At 38.5% G+C, this 12,151-nt stretch overlaps 1 protein-coding gene across 2 annotated transcripts in view; it reads right to left on the bottom strand.

Moving 5' to 3' along the window:
- Nucleotides 1-12,151, bottom strand: part of Plod (procollagen lysyl hydroxylase) — a 243,681-nt gene that overhangs the window by 94,364 nt on the left and 137,166 nt on the right. The gene's annotated exons all lie outside the window — the stretch shown is intronic.

Below are 12,151 nucleotides of genomic sequence, written 5' to 3'. Positions count from 1 at the left end.
GAAGGAATCGGCTGTGGCCTTAATTAAGGAACAGCCCCAGCATTTCCCTGGTGTGAAAATAAGAAACCACGGAAAACGATCTTCAGGGCTGCCGACAGTGGGGCTCGAATCCACTCTCCTGGATGCAAGCTCACAGCTGCGCACCCCTAACCATACGGCCAGCTCGCCCAGTTTAATTTCTTCAATTATTATTAAAAATACTCCGCCATTGCCGGTCCCAAGCCCGGGGCCCCATCTTGCAAGTGATGGGGAAGGAGGAGGGGGAGGAGTAACAACCTCGTAAAAAAACCTGGGTCCATCTGGCTCCGGATGGTAGCACCCTGTAAGGGCCCCTGTCCAGGGTTACAGGTGAAACCTGGTCAACGGTCTCGAAGGTGGATGAGGAATTTAATGTCCCAACGGCGGAGAGAGCGGAAGAACCTAGTGGAGTAAAGCACGAATAAAAAATCATTTCGGACTAACAATCCGATCTTATCTTGGAATTAATTTCCTACCTTGTACAATGTACAATTTCAATTGCAGAATGGAAAGTCCGCTGAATGAAAGCACTACCCCAGGTGGTAGCTCGGAAGAGAAATCCACCATTGCGTTATGCAATGCATCGGGACCTAGGGTTCTGGGGAGTCCCAACATCTGCAATAAGGGTGAGTCGGAGCATCCTTGGAATCCTTTCAGACTTAAATTTAAGAGGAAATTCTTTGCAGGCACTCTTAATGTAAATTCCTTGCTAAAAACCGGCAAACAGAAAGAACTGGAAATTTTCTTAGATAGACATGAAATCCAGATCTTAGCAGCTCAAGAGACACGGTTTATGGATGAGAATGTAACAGAAACCAAAAATTATAGAATCTTTAAAGGTAAACCAGCAGTCAAAATTATGAAAGGAATGCCACTACTAGGTACCGCCTTTTATGTCCATAAAGCAATAATTGATAATGTTATGGAATTTAAATCTAGTTCAGAGAGGTTATCTCTTCTCACACTTAAATGCAAGAACAAAAAGTATACATTTGTTAACTGTCATGCACCAATAAATGAAGATAATAGCAAGAACCCAAGTAAAACTTAAGAATTCTGGAGTCTTCTAGATGATGAAATGTCAAAAATTCCAAAATCAAATATTATTCTACTCGGTGATTTTAATGCACAGGTAGGCAAAGAAAAAGTTTTCAGCAAAACAGTAGGGGCATATCTGGCACACAAAAGAACAAACAAAAATGGCATGAGACTAATTAATCTCTGTAAATCCTTTCACCTAAAATTAATGTCGACCTTCTTTAAGAAACTTCCAAGAAAGGCTAAAACATGGGTGTCCCCAAATCCGATGTTAGGTGAGTTTCAGTTGGACCATGTAGCTATTTCTCAAGAAAGTATTAAGGAAATTATGAATGTTAAAGTAATAAGAAGTGGGGAGTTTGACTCCGATCATTACCTCTCTAAAATTAAGCTAAAGCTTCTACCTCGCAGGAATCAAAGAAGGCCGAGAAAATTAATGAAATACAACATAGATAGGCTCAACATTACACAAGCAACTATAGAAAACTTTCAGGAAGAAATTAAAATAACTCAGCATGGCAAATGGCCAGAATTATCTAAACAGATTAATAGTGCAGCGAAGAAAGTATTTGGATCAGTTAAAACTAAAAAGAAAGTATGGTGGAATAATGTATGTGAGGAAGCACTTATGGAAAGAGTGAAAAAGTGGAAAAAATGGAAATGTTCCGGAAAGAATGAACACTATGAGCTATTTAAACAACAAAGAAAGGAAACAACAAGAATAATAAGGCAGGTTAAAAGATCTTTTGAAAAATCGCAGCTATTAGAAATTGAGAATAATTTTGTAAGAAATAACTCCAGAAATTTCTATCAGACCTTTAAGAATAACCTTGAAGGTTATCAATCCCGGAGCATTTGCTTCAGAGATGCAAATGGTAATATTGGCCTTAACAATGCCGAGAATTGTGAGATTCTGGCAAAACACTTCGAACACCTGCTGAACTGCCCTGAGCCAAATCATAAATTAGAATTTTCAGAAATTCAGGAAAATCTAGAAGCTGATTCACCTCCAACAGCGGAAGAAATAAAGGAAGCAATAAAAAATCTTAAAAATAACAAAGCTAGTGGGGAAGACTCCATAACAGCTGAACTTTTAAAATGGGCTGAACCAAAAATTATAGAAGATCTACAAATAATCTTTGAAGAAATTTGGGAAACAGAAAAGATCCCAGAGGATTGGAAAGTGGCTCTAATACACCCATTACACAAGAAGGGTAACAAGCAGGATGTCAACAACTACAGAGGTATATCTCTCTTGCCAGTTGCTTACAAGATATTCTCAACAATACTACTAAATAGAGTAAAATCGACACTGGGCAGTCAATTGGGTGAATATCAAGGTGGATTTAGAGAAGGAAGATCTTGCTCCAAACAGATTTTCAACCTGAAATCTATAATTCGACACAGATTAATAAACTCCAAAGACATAGTTGTAACATTTATTGACTTTAAAAAAGCCTTTGACTCTGTTGATAGGGAAACCCTAGATAAAGTAATCCGTGAATTTGGAGTTAAAACTAAATTGGCAAACCTAATTCGTGAAACACTTACAGACACTATCTCGAAAGTAAAATTTATGGGTGAAGTATCTCGACCTTTCAAAATAAATACAGGTGTCAGGCAGGGCGATGGTCTATCTCCACTCCTTTTCAATTGTGTCATGGAGAAAATTGTAAGAATTTGGAATGAAAAACTGAAAGAATCTAAAATATTGCCACTCATGCTGGGGAAGAAGAACAAAGGTGTTGCAATAAATTGCCTAGCATTTGCAGATGACTTTGCCATACTTTCAGAAAGCCTTACAGATGCAGCAATGCAAGTCAATCTCCTTGAAAAGACAGCCAACATGACAAGCTTGAGAATCTCTGCCGAGAAAACAAAATTTTTGACGAATATAAAAAATGCCCCAAAGTTTTTAGCAACGGATATTGGTCGAATAGAAAAGGTAAAGAAATTCAAATATTTGGGTGAGACAATTCAAGAAAATGGTTTAGATAAATCTGCTATAGAGGAGAGGATACAAAAGATGGAAAGAGCATACGGTATAACTAAGAATACTTACAACAAAAAGTGCTTATCAAGGAAACTTAAAATAAAGCACTACAACACAGTAGTGAAACCAGAATGCCTTTATGCCAGCGAATGTCTAGCACTGAACTACAAGCTTGATAAATTAGAAATATTAGAAAGAAGAATTATAAGGAAAATATTAGGTCCTCCAAGAATTGCAGAGTTTTGGAAATTAAGAAGTAACAATGAAATTTACCAGAACGTAGAAAACATATCAGAAACCATAAGAAAAAGGAGATTGCTATTTCTTGGACACATTTACAGAATGGATGACAGTAAACTAACTAAACGAATCTTCAAGTACCTTTGGGAAAAGAAATCAACTACCACCTGGATTCAAGAAGTCAAGAAAGACCTAGAAAGGAACAACATACGAGAAGAAGAATTATTGGAAAGAAAGATTTTTAGGAAGAAAGTCTTACAAATGGAAGGATTCCAAGGGAGGAAGGAAAAGAAAACAGGCACAAAGTGGACTGAAGATAGGAAAAAGAAACACAGTGAAACAATGAAAGAATACTGGAAGAAAAGGAAAGAACAACTAAGGAGGAACAATTGAAATTGTAACGTGGTCCTTAGAAGGCCGGATCGCAAGAAGAAGAAGAAAAATACTTAGCAGAAATATGCACAAAATGTCATTTTTTGCAGCTAACCAATTTGTACAGTGCCACAACGAGTGGTGGAGACTCGCGGAGCAGCGTGTAGCAAGTGATACAGGGATATATTTCTGTCAAGGTCACAGACACTGAGGTATGTTTCACCCGTTTGCCACGCGCATTCGTCAGTCTGGTACGCAGTGGTGGTGATTGTTGTTTTAAGAGGGAGAACAAGATTGTCTGTTACTTTGTTAATGTGTCATCACAATCTAAAAGGCTTTCTTTAATTGTATAATCATGCCATACTTCTATTTAATTGTAATACATTTGTAATATTGTTCCTTTTGCAAAAGTTTTATTTTATACTACTATTGAATCAAAATCTAAAAAACGCACTTAACTTGGTAGACAGTGAACCTTTACCTCTCTGTCAAAATTTGCCCAGACAGCATAAAAATACAATTTTGTAGCTATTTTTCAATTCTGATGTAGCCCCCTCCACCAGGTAAATTTTGTTGTTTATAAATGTTGTGCCCCCACTTCTAATTCCCAATCGCTACTACTGATGGTCGCCAATCTTCTGTGAGATGGATTCAGAGGAAGAAAGAACTTCATGGACTAAATTTAAGAACTACTTGAGAACAATAACATCCATACTCTAGTCGTCAGCTCCCAAGGTCGTAGATCATACAGAACTCATCATGCTGAAGTGGACTAAACACACTACCTGTTTAGTCACTTCAACACTGGTTAATTTTAAGGGGCCTGGGGCACTGCTGTCTACAGCTTTATGTTTGTAATGCAAATGAAGCCTGTCTGATAAAAATAATTTGTATGCTGGTGGTGTCTCTACTGGTGTGTTCATTTATAAATTAATTAATGTAAGGATTAGGATTGTCTTTAGATCCTACCCTTAATTTCACTGGGCTGGAACTAGGAAACGACAGAAAAACATTCCTAAAATGAAAAAGAACAGGATTTCAATAGTACTCTCAGCTCCTCTGCCCCTTATTAGATGTACGGCACAGCTAGGAATCAAACAAAGATATTTTTTTTTTTTTTTTTACTGTTTTGCTTTTCGTCACACCGACACAGATAGGTCTTATGGCGATGATGGAATAGGAAAGGCCTAGGAGTGGCAGGAATCAGCCGTGATTTTAAGGTACAGCCCCAGCATTTGCCTGGTGTGAAAATGAGAAACCACGGAAAACCATCTTCAGGGCTGCTGATAATGGGGGTCAAACCTACTATCTCCAGGATGCAAGCTCACAGCTGCGTGCCCCTAACCACACGGCCAACTCACCCGGTGAAACACAGATCAACCAAGGACAAAGATATACGTTAAGCTAAACTCTCAACCATAATTCCTATGTTCAGAAGAAATTACTCCCTACTACTCAAACAGGAGTAATGGAAGAACGTAAGTTTTACAGTTTTTATTCTCCAAAGCATGACCCTCTAGGAAAAGCCCGCACCTGTTGAAATCATCTCTTTCATGACACGCTCAATATCATCGACACAGAATGGAACCTTATCCACATGCATCATGACAACCTGAATAATGTAATATATAAAAAGTCACAATATTAACAACACTGAATAAATGCTTACAGCTTACACAATCAACTACTGAATTTGCAGAACTCGCTACTTGAATCCCTACCGTGGATGTACAGTAGAACCTCTTAACTGGAACAAAGGGGGGGAGGTAGTTTTGGTTAACCGAAATTTCAGATAACAATTAAAATGTCATTTTTAGAGGTTAAGAAACGTTTGTTGACCTTTTGGGTTAAGATATACGAGATAATACATATACGAGGGCAGATCGGAAAGTAACACAAAATAATTTTTTTCTCCCCTGGTATTGCAGGTGGAATGTTAAAATTTCACGACGATATAGTTTGAAGTTTGTTTTCGTGTGCAGCTCTACGAAAGAATCCTGAACTACGAAACAAACATGGCGCGTATGTTACTGTCGTCCACGTATGAAGAGGAGCGAAGTGTAGTTCGATATTTTGAGGCCAACGGGCATACACTGAGTGAAATTCACAGGGACGACCGTCTGGACCGTAGCAATGTCTCCAGGTTGTGTGCGTTCTTCCAAGAGGGCCATGTGAACTTTAGTGATTCACCATGCTCCGGGCAGCCGGTAACAGCTTCAACTCTGCAGAATCTCCGCGCCATTGAGACAGCAATTCGGAAAGACTGGCGTGGGCACCTGTGAACCTTATCACAGATGTTCATCATTTCCTATAGTGCAGTTTACGACACTGTTTACAACACTTTGAAATTCCATAAAGTTAGTGCTCACTGGGTGTCTAAGAACCTGACAGACAACCACAAGGGCCAGCGAATGATGACAAGCATGGATCACGTAACGCGTTATCCACAGAAAAGCGTAACTTTGCGACAGATGCGGAAGTGAAATCAGCAGTCTGCAGATGGCGATACTCTAACCAAACGGACTTGTAAAAACAGGACACATTGAAACTGGCATCGCGATGGGAGAAATGTGTTTAGAAACTTGGTGACTGTGTAGAAAAGTAGATCAAAGATGTAAGTTCATTTGTGATTTGTCTGGTTTGGTTACAAGTTAAACTTCTTAGGAAAAAATTATTGTGAGTTACTTTCCATTCTGTCCTCGTACAATGTTAAAAAGGTATTTTAATAAACCGAAGACAGCAGAGGCAATATGAAACTATTGTTCAGAGTGATCAAAAACAAAAAGAATTCAGTTAAAACCATCAAAGCAATTTGGGATCCTAATGGAAACCTGGACAGGAAAGAAAAGGACATCGGAGAGGTTCTGAAGAATCATTTTGATCACCTATTGAACAGGACAGTAGCAGATCAGAGAACAAAAGAACCAGCTATTGAAAACCTGCATGGAGGAACCTCCCATTACATGGGCAGAAACAGAAGCAGTCCTTAAGAAGATGCCACAAGGGAAATCCCCAGGAATCGATGAAGTCAGCACGGATATGATTAAAGCAGCAGGAGTCCAGGTTTTACAGTGGCTTCACAAAGTGCTCAATGCAGTTTGGAAAGATGGCAAGATACCTACTGATTGGAGCAAGGGTGTCATTATCCCTCTGTTTAAGAAAGGAAATCGCCGAAAATGCTCCTACTACCGGGGAATAACACTCCTTTCTCATGGGCTTAACTCATTGGGCCCAAGCCACGGAACCGTTCCGTGCTTCGTCTTGGTGGACTAAATGCCGGACTACGGAACTGTTCCATTGTCTCACTTTACTACGTAATTCAACTTTTCCTCAATAGATGGCAGAAAGAGTTGCATTTGTGATTTGTGTAGGGACTCTTTCTTTGCAATGTTATATGCTCTTCGCTGATATATATCGATAGTGTGCTTGGTAATATTAATTTGAAGTGGGCTACCTCTAGACTTCGAGATTCGCTTGTAAACAAAATGGCTGCCAGTAACGAACTGAACTTTACCGATATATAACCCCTTTTAGAAAGTAATGATGATTAGGACTGCCATTTTTTCAGTGAAATTAGTAGTAATATTAGTACTAGTGTGACCAATGTTCCTGAAGAACAAATAGATGTGGAAATCGAACAGGAAGTGCAAGGAGAAGACTGTTACGGCTCAACCGGCGGACTGAGTATGGATCCGTGATGCTAATAAAATATTTTAAATGTATTTCTTGTTCCGCAGTTTGTGGAATGAAAGCCATTTATTTTTATGTGTATTTAAATCTTTAATGGTCTTGTAAGTAAGAAATTTTTCATGATATGAAGCGACACTATATTTCCTCCAAAATAATCCAGGCCCAATGCAGTTTCAATCCAACAAATATGCAGGGCTCAATGGGTTAAGATTCTTGAGAAAATCTTAGAGAGCAGATTGCGAGTCATAGTATGGCTTCAGGCCTAACAGGTCCACAACAGACCTAATCTTCAGTGTCCGTATGTTAATGGAAAAATATTGGGAAAATGGCAAAGATCTGTTTATGGTTTTCCTTGACATTGAGAAGGCATATGACAGCATTGCAAGAGAGAAGATATGGGAATGCCTGAGAAAAAGAATGTGCCAGAGGGAATGGTGAGGAAAGTTTAGATGCTGTATGAGAACTGTACCAGCTGTGTGCACTTGGGTGACTGACATTCATCCTGGTTCAAGACCGAAAGGCGAGTCCAGCAAGGCAGTGCACTATTCCCATTATTGTTTATCACCATCATGGATGACATAATGAAGAACATCAAGAAAACCTCTGGTGAACTAAATGCAATGGCCTTTGCTGATGATGTTATGATCTGGGGAGAAACTGAGGAACAAGTACAGACAAGACTCAATGAATGGAAGGTTAAGTTCCAGGAATTCAATCTCATGATAAGCAAACTCAAAACAGTAGTGATGGCAATAAACAGAGGGACGACCAGTGAACATCATGCTAGGAAACCATCCACTAGAAAGTGTGGAAAGCTTTTCATACCTCGACAGTGTAATATCTTGAGATACACTAGCCACAAAGGAGGTGGCAAATAGAGTGCAGAAGAGCTCTCACTTTTACCAGCAAGTACAAACACTCCTCTGGGATCCCAAAGTACCAATAAAATCAAAGCTGGTGATGTTCAATCAGTACTTCATACCAATCTTAACCTATGGTATTGAAACCTGTACCCTCATTAAGAAAGACTCATCAAGGTTGCAGGCATCCAAGATGAAATTCCTTAGGTCCACAATTCAAAAAACCAAACTGGACAATTGAGGAATGATGTGGTTAGGAAGGAAGCTGGGATTGTTACATCGTTGTTAGATTGGATCAGCACGTCCAGAATGAGGTGGTTTGGGCATGTAATGAGGATGGAGCCAACAAGAACAGCATATGTTAACTTGGAGCAACATGTGGCAGGGAAACATTGGTGGGAAGACCAAGGACCCACTGAATCGTAAAGATGGACATTGCAGATCGGGGAAGGACACTGGAGGATTTCATTAACAACAGAATGTATATCAATAAGATAGAATGGAAGAGGCTCGCCAAGAGTACCCAGAAAACTGGAACTGTAAAATAATGATGATGATGATGATGATGATGATGATTTAATAAATCCAAACTACTGTAAATATTTAGAAAAAAAAAGCATATACATTACTTTAACTACACAGTATGTACTAATTATTTTGGTTATCTTTATTTTCACAGTTTTCTAGCCGCTACATCACATAACAGTTTCATTAGCATAACGTCAGAAGGCTTTGAATGTCACAACACAAACTGAGCTGGAAGTAAAAAAGAGAAGGAAGCATTCAAGGTCGGAGTCCATGCATTCCGTTACTCATCCATTTTGTCATAAACAATGTTTCTTTAATTCGTTTTAAATTAAAATATATTTTTTCTGGTAATTTCGGTTAAACAGTATTTCAGTTAAAAGTGTTTTGGATAACAGAGGTTCTACTGTATAACAAATGAGTGATTTCACCTTGCATTAGTCCTTGTAAAGAAGACTCTAAGAGGCAGTGATACGTGTCTGAAATTATTAGATTCCATTTGCTCTGTCATATTTCCAAACGTATGTACAGAGGGTTGATCGGATCATATATTAACGATTTTGCAACATCACCACCATCTCTGAAACTGAGCTGTAGTGATGATACAGCTGTTGTCTCTCATCTTGGTGGTGCTGGAGGGGTGAAACATTGCCACGCTGGAACAAAACTCTGGTAATTTCACTACTGAAAATCCAAAAGAGCTTGAATACGTAATTTCACTACTGAAAAGCCAAAAGAGCTCAAATAGTTTTATAATACAGTATTTACAATCTGAAATTAAATGACTGTTCCCTTTTGGGAACTTACCAAAGCCAAAGGCAGGTATTATATAACTGGAGGTACATATCATTCCAAGTGCACTCTTACTGTACATACTTCTAAAGGAGGCTTACAGTGGAGCTTCAACAATGCAATGGGCACCAGTGTCTTGGAGAGGTGTGATAATCCAACTGATGAGGCCAAACACTGATATAATTTCATGACTGAAAATGCCAAAATAATTCTACAGTGGAACAGTCAGAATGATGACTTGAAGGCCATGAAAACTACTGTGAGTGATATGGTGTCCCAGTGTACAAGCAACAGACAGTTTTTTTAACGCCCACATTGAAGCCCTGAAATCAATCTATATACAGTCAAGTCTTATGAATATTGGTTACAAATTTGGTTGATGTTTCTTCTTTTGTTCCCAGAAACATTTCATTCTTTCTGACCTGGCTGCCCATTCTTCGTCAGTTATGTTGTACTGTTTGCGTGTATAGGTCTTCAGTTTAAGTCTCACGTCGTTATTTCTCAGGATCCTCTTCTCTTCTCTGTTTTCAATTTGTTGAATTATCAAGCCTAGTTCATTTAAATCTTCTTGGACTTCTTTGAACCAGTGATTTTTAGTTTTACTTTTCCAAAAGTAGTTGAATAAATGTTTGAGTATCCGAGTCTCGGGTAGTTGTGATATGTGACGGAAAAAAGCAACTCCTTTTCTGCATTGTATGTATTATAAACTCAGTCTCCTGGCATACAACTTCATTAGGTAGTAATCGCCATTGTCCATCTAATTGGTGTTTTTTGTTTAGAATTGTTCTAATGATTTGTCTATTTTCTGTAATTTATCTGTAGTTGATTTCGTATTCAAAATGAATAAGGTTTCGCTAGCATAGATTGCTTCAGGCTTAATAACGGAGTTGTAGTGTTTAAATTTTGCATTTATCGAGAGAGATTTCTTCTTGTAAGTTGGCCATGTGTTGTGCTAGTTTTAATTTGGTAATTCTATTTTCAACTGATATTTTCACTTAAGTTCCAAGTTATAATCTCTCCAAGATATTTAAATTTATTAACGACCTTAATTTGTTTGTTATTAGTCAGTGTGATAGGTGATGCTTCCACTTTGAAGGATGGCATCATTTCAGTCTTTTCAAAGGAGATTTGTAAACCAATTTTTGCTGCTATTTGTTCAAATTCTTCAATTTGGAGTTTAGCCTCTTCCACACTACTTGCAAGTAGCGCAAAGTCATCTGCAAATGCTAGACAATTGAGTTTGATATTTTTGCCAATCTTGATGTTTGGCTGACATTTCTTAGACCATTCTTGCATGACTTTCTCCAATGCACAGTTAAACAGTATTGGTGAGGGACCGTCCCCCTGTTGAAGTCCAGTCCGGACTTCAAATGATTCAGACAACTCTCCTCGGAATTTAACTTTTGCTCTAGTGTTCTTGAGGGTAACACCAACGAGATTAATGAGTTTCTGGTGTAACCCAAATTCTTTAAGGATTTTAAGTAATGACTCACCAGACAGTTTGTAATAATTTGTCCACAAAAGCTAAACAAATTTTAAAGAGTCCAAAATAAACCGCTGTGCAACACATAATAAAATACTCTACCAATTTATGCTTATAATTCCTTGTCATTCATAGCTTGTAGTGCTAATGTTATACAGGGCAAAAGAGGACCTCCTGACAAATTCAGGGGAAACATAGATCACACAATGGGGAATATCTTTTGTAAAACAACCTATGTTCTCCGAAACCATTTCAAGACACATATACTATGGAAGAAAACGCAAGTGGTAGTGACTTAACAAATATGATATTATTAGTTTATTCTACAATGGAACATACAGTATTACAGAAGTGTCTGCCCCGAATCTGTTTACATTCATTATACTTTTCATCAAATGTAACAAATACCTTATTTGCGTGAATAATACCCGCATATTTTTTAAAAAAAATTGAGGCACAAAATTGGGGTGCAGATTTTATTTGCATCAATGTTGGCAGTTTTTTTTTTCCCCCCCTCCAAAATCAGCCTTCCTAAAGTTAAGGTGCGGGGATTATTTATGTAAATACGGTATTCGCCAATTCAGTCCATGTCTTGTACCAAATAGCATCATACTCTGTATGTTTTGTGCGTTTCCAAAGAAAAAATCCAGGGGTGTTAAGTTGTGAAATCACATCGACCAAGCAATTGGTCCCCTCCTGCCATACACAGCTTGTTTTAGGGGTTCAGATGTGCTCAAACAATCAGGCTGAAGTGTGGCAGGGCACCATCATGTTGGAACTGCAAGTCTCTGCATAGCGCAGAGGGTACATCCTCCATGACCAGCGGAAGTGTGTTCTGAAGGAATTCATGATATGTTACTCCATTCAACTGGGGTGGCAGAATGACAGGCTCCAGCAGATAATCACCAAAAATTCCAGCTGAACATTGCACAAGGATTTTCTAGAGGCTGTTCCTACAGTTGAAGTAGTTGTCTCAGATGAAGCAGACCTCTTCAGTAAAGAAAATGTGTGCAGAAAAGATAGGATTAGTAAGACTTCATAGCACACCAAACATGAGGAGTGAAGTCATCGAACCCCAGTCCCCGCACTTTCTGGAGGTTAGGCTTGGAGAAGTAGTTCCAGCAATACTCAAAGATGCAG

This window comes from Anabrus simplex, chromosome 6, assembly GCF_040414725.1.
Source record: "Anabrus simplex isolate iqAnaSimp1 chromosome 6, ASM4041472v1, whole genome shotgun sequence".
Classification (NCBI taxonomy): domain Eukaryota; kingdom Metazoa; phylum Arthropoda; class Insecta; order Orthoptera; family Tettigoniidae; genus Anabrus; species Anabrus simplex.
The sequence above is the reverse complement of the archived record's forward strand: the minus strand, read 5'-3'. Positions and strand labels throughout refer to the sequence as shown.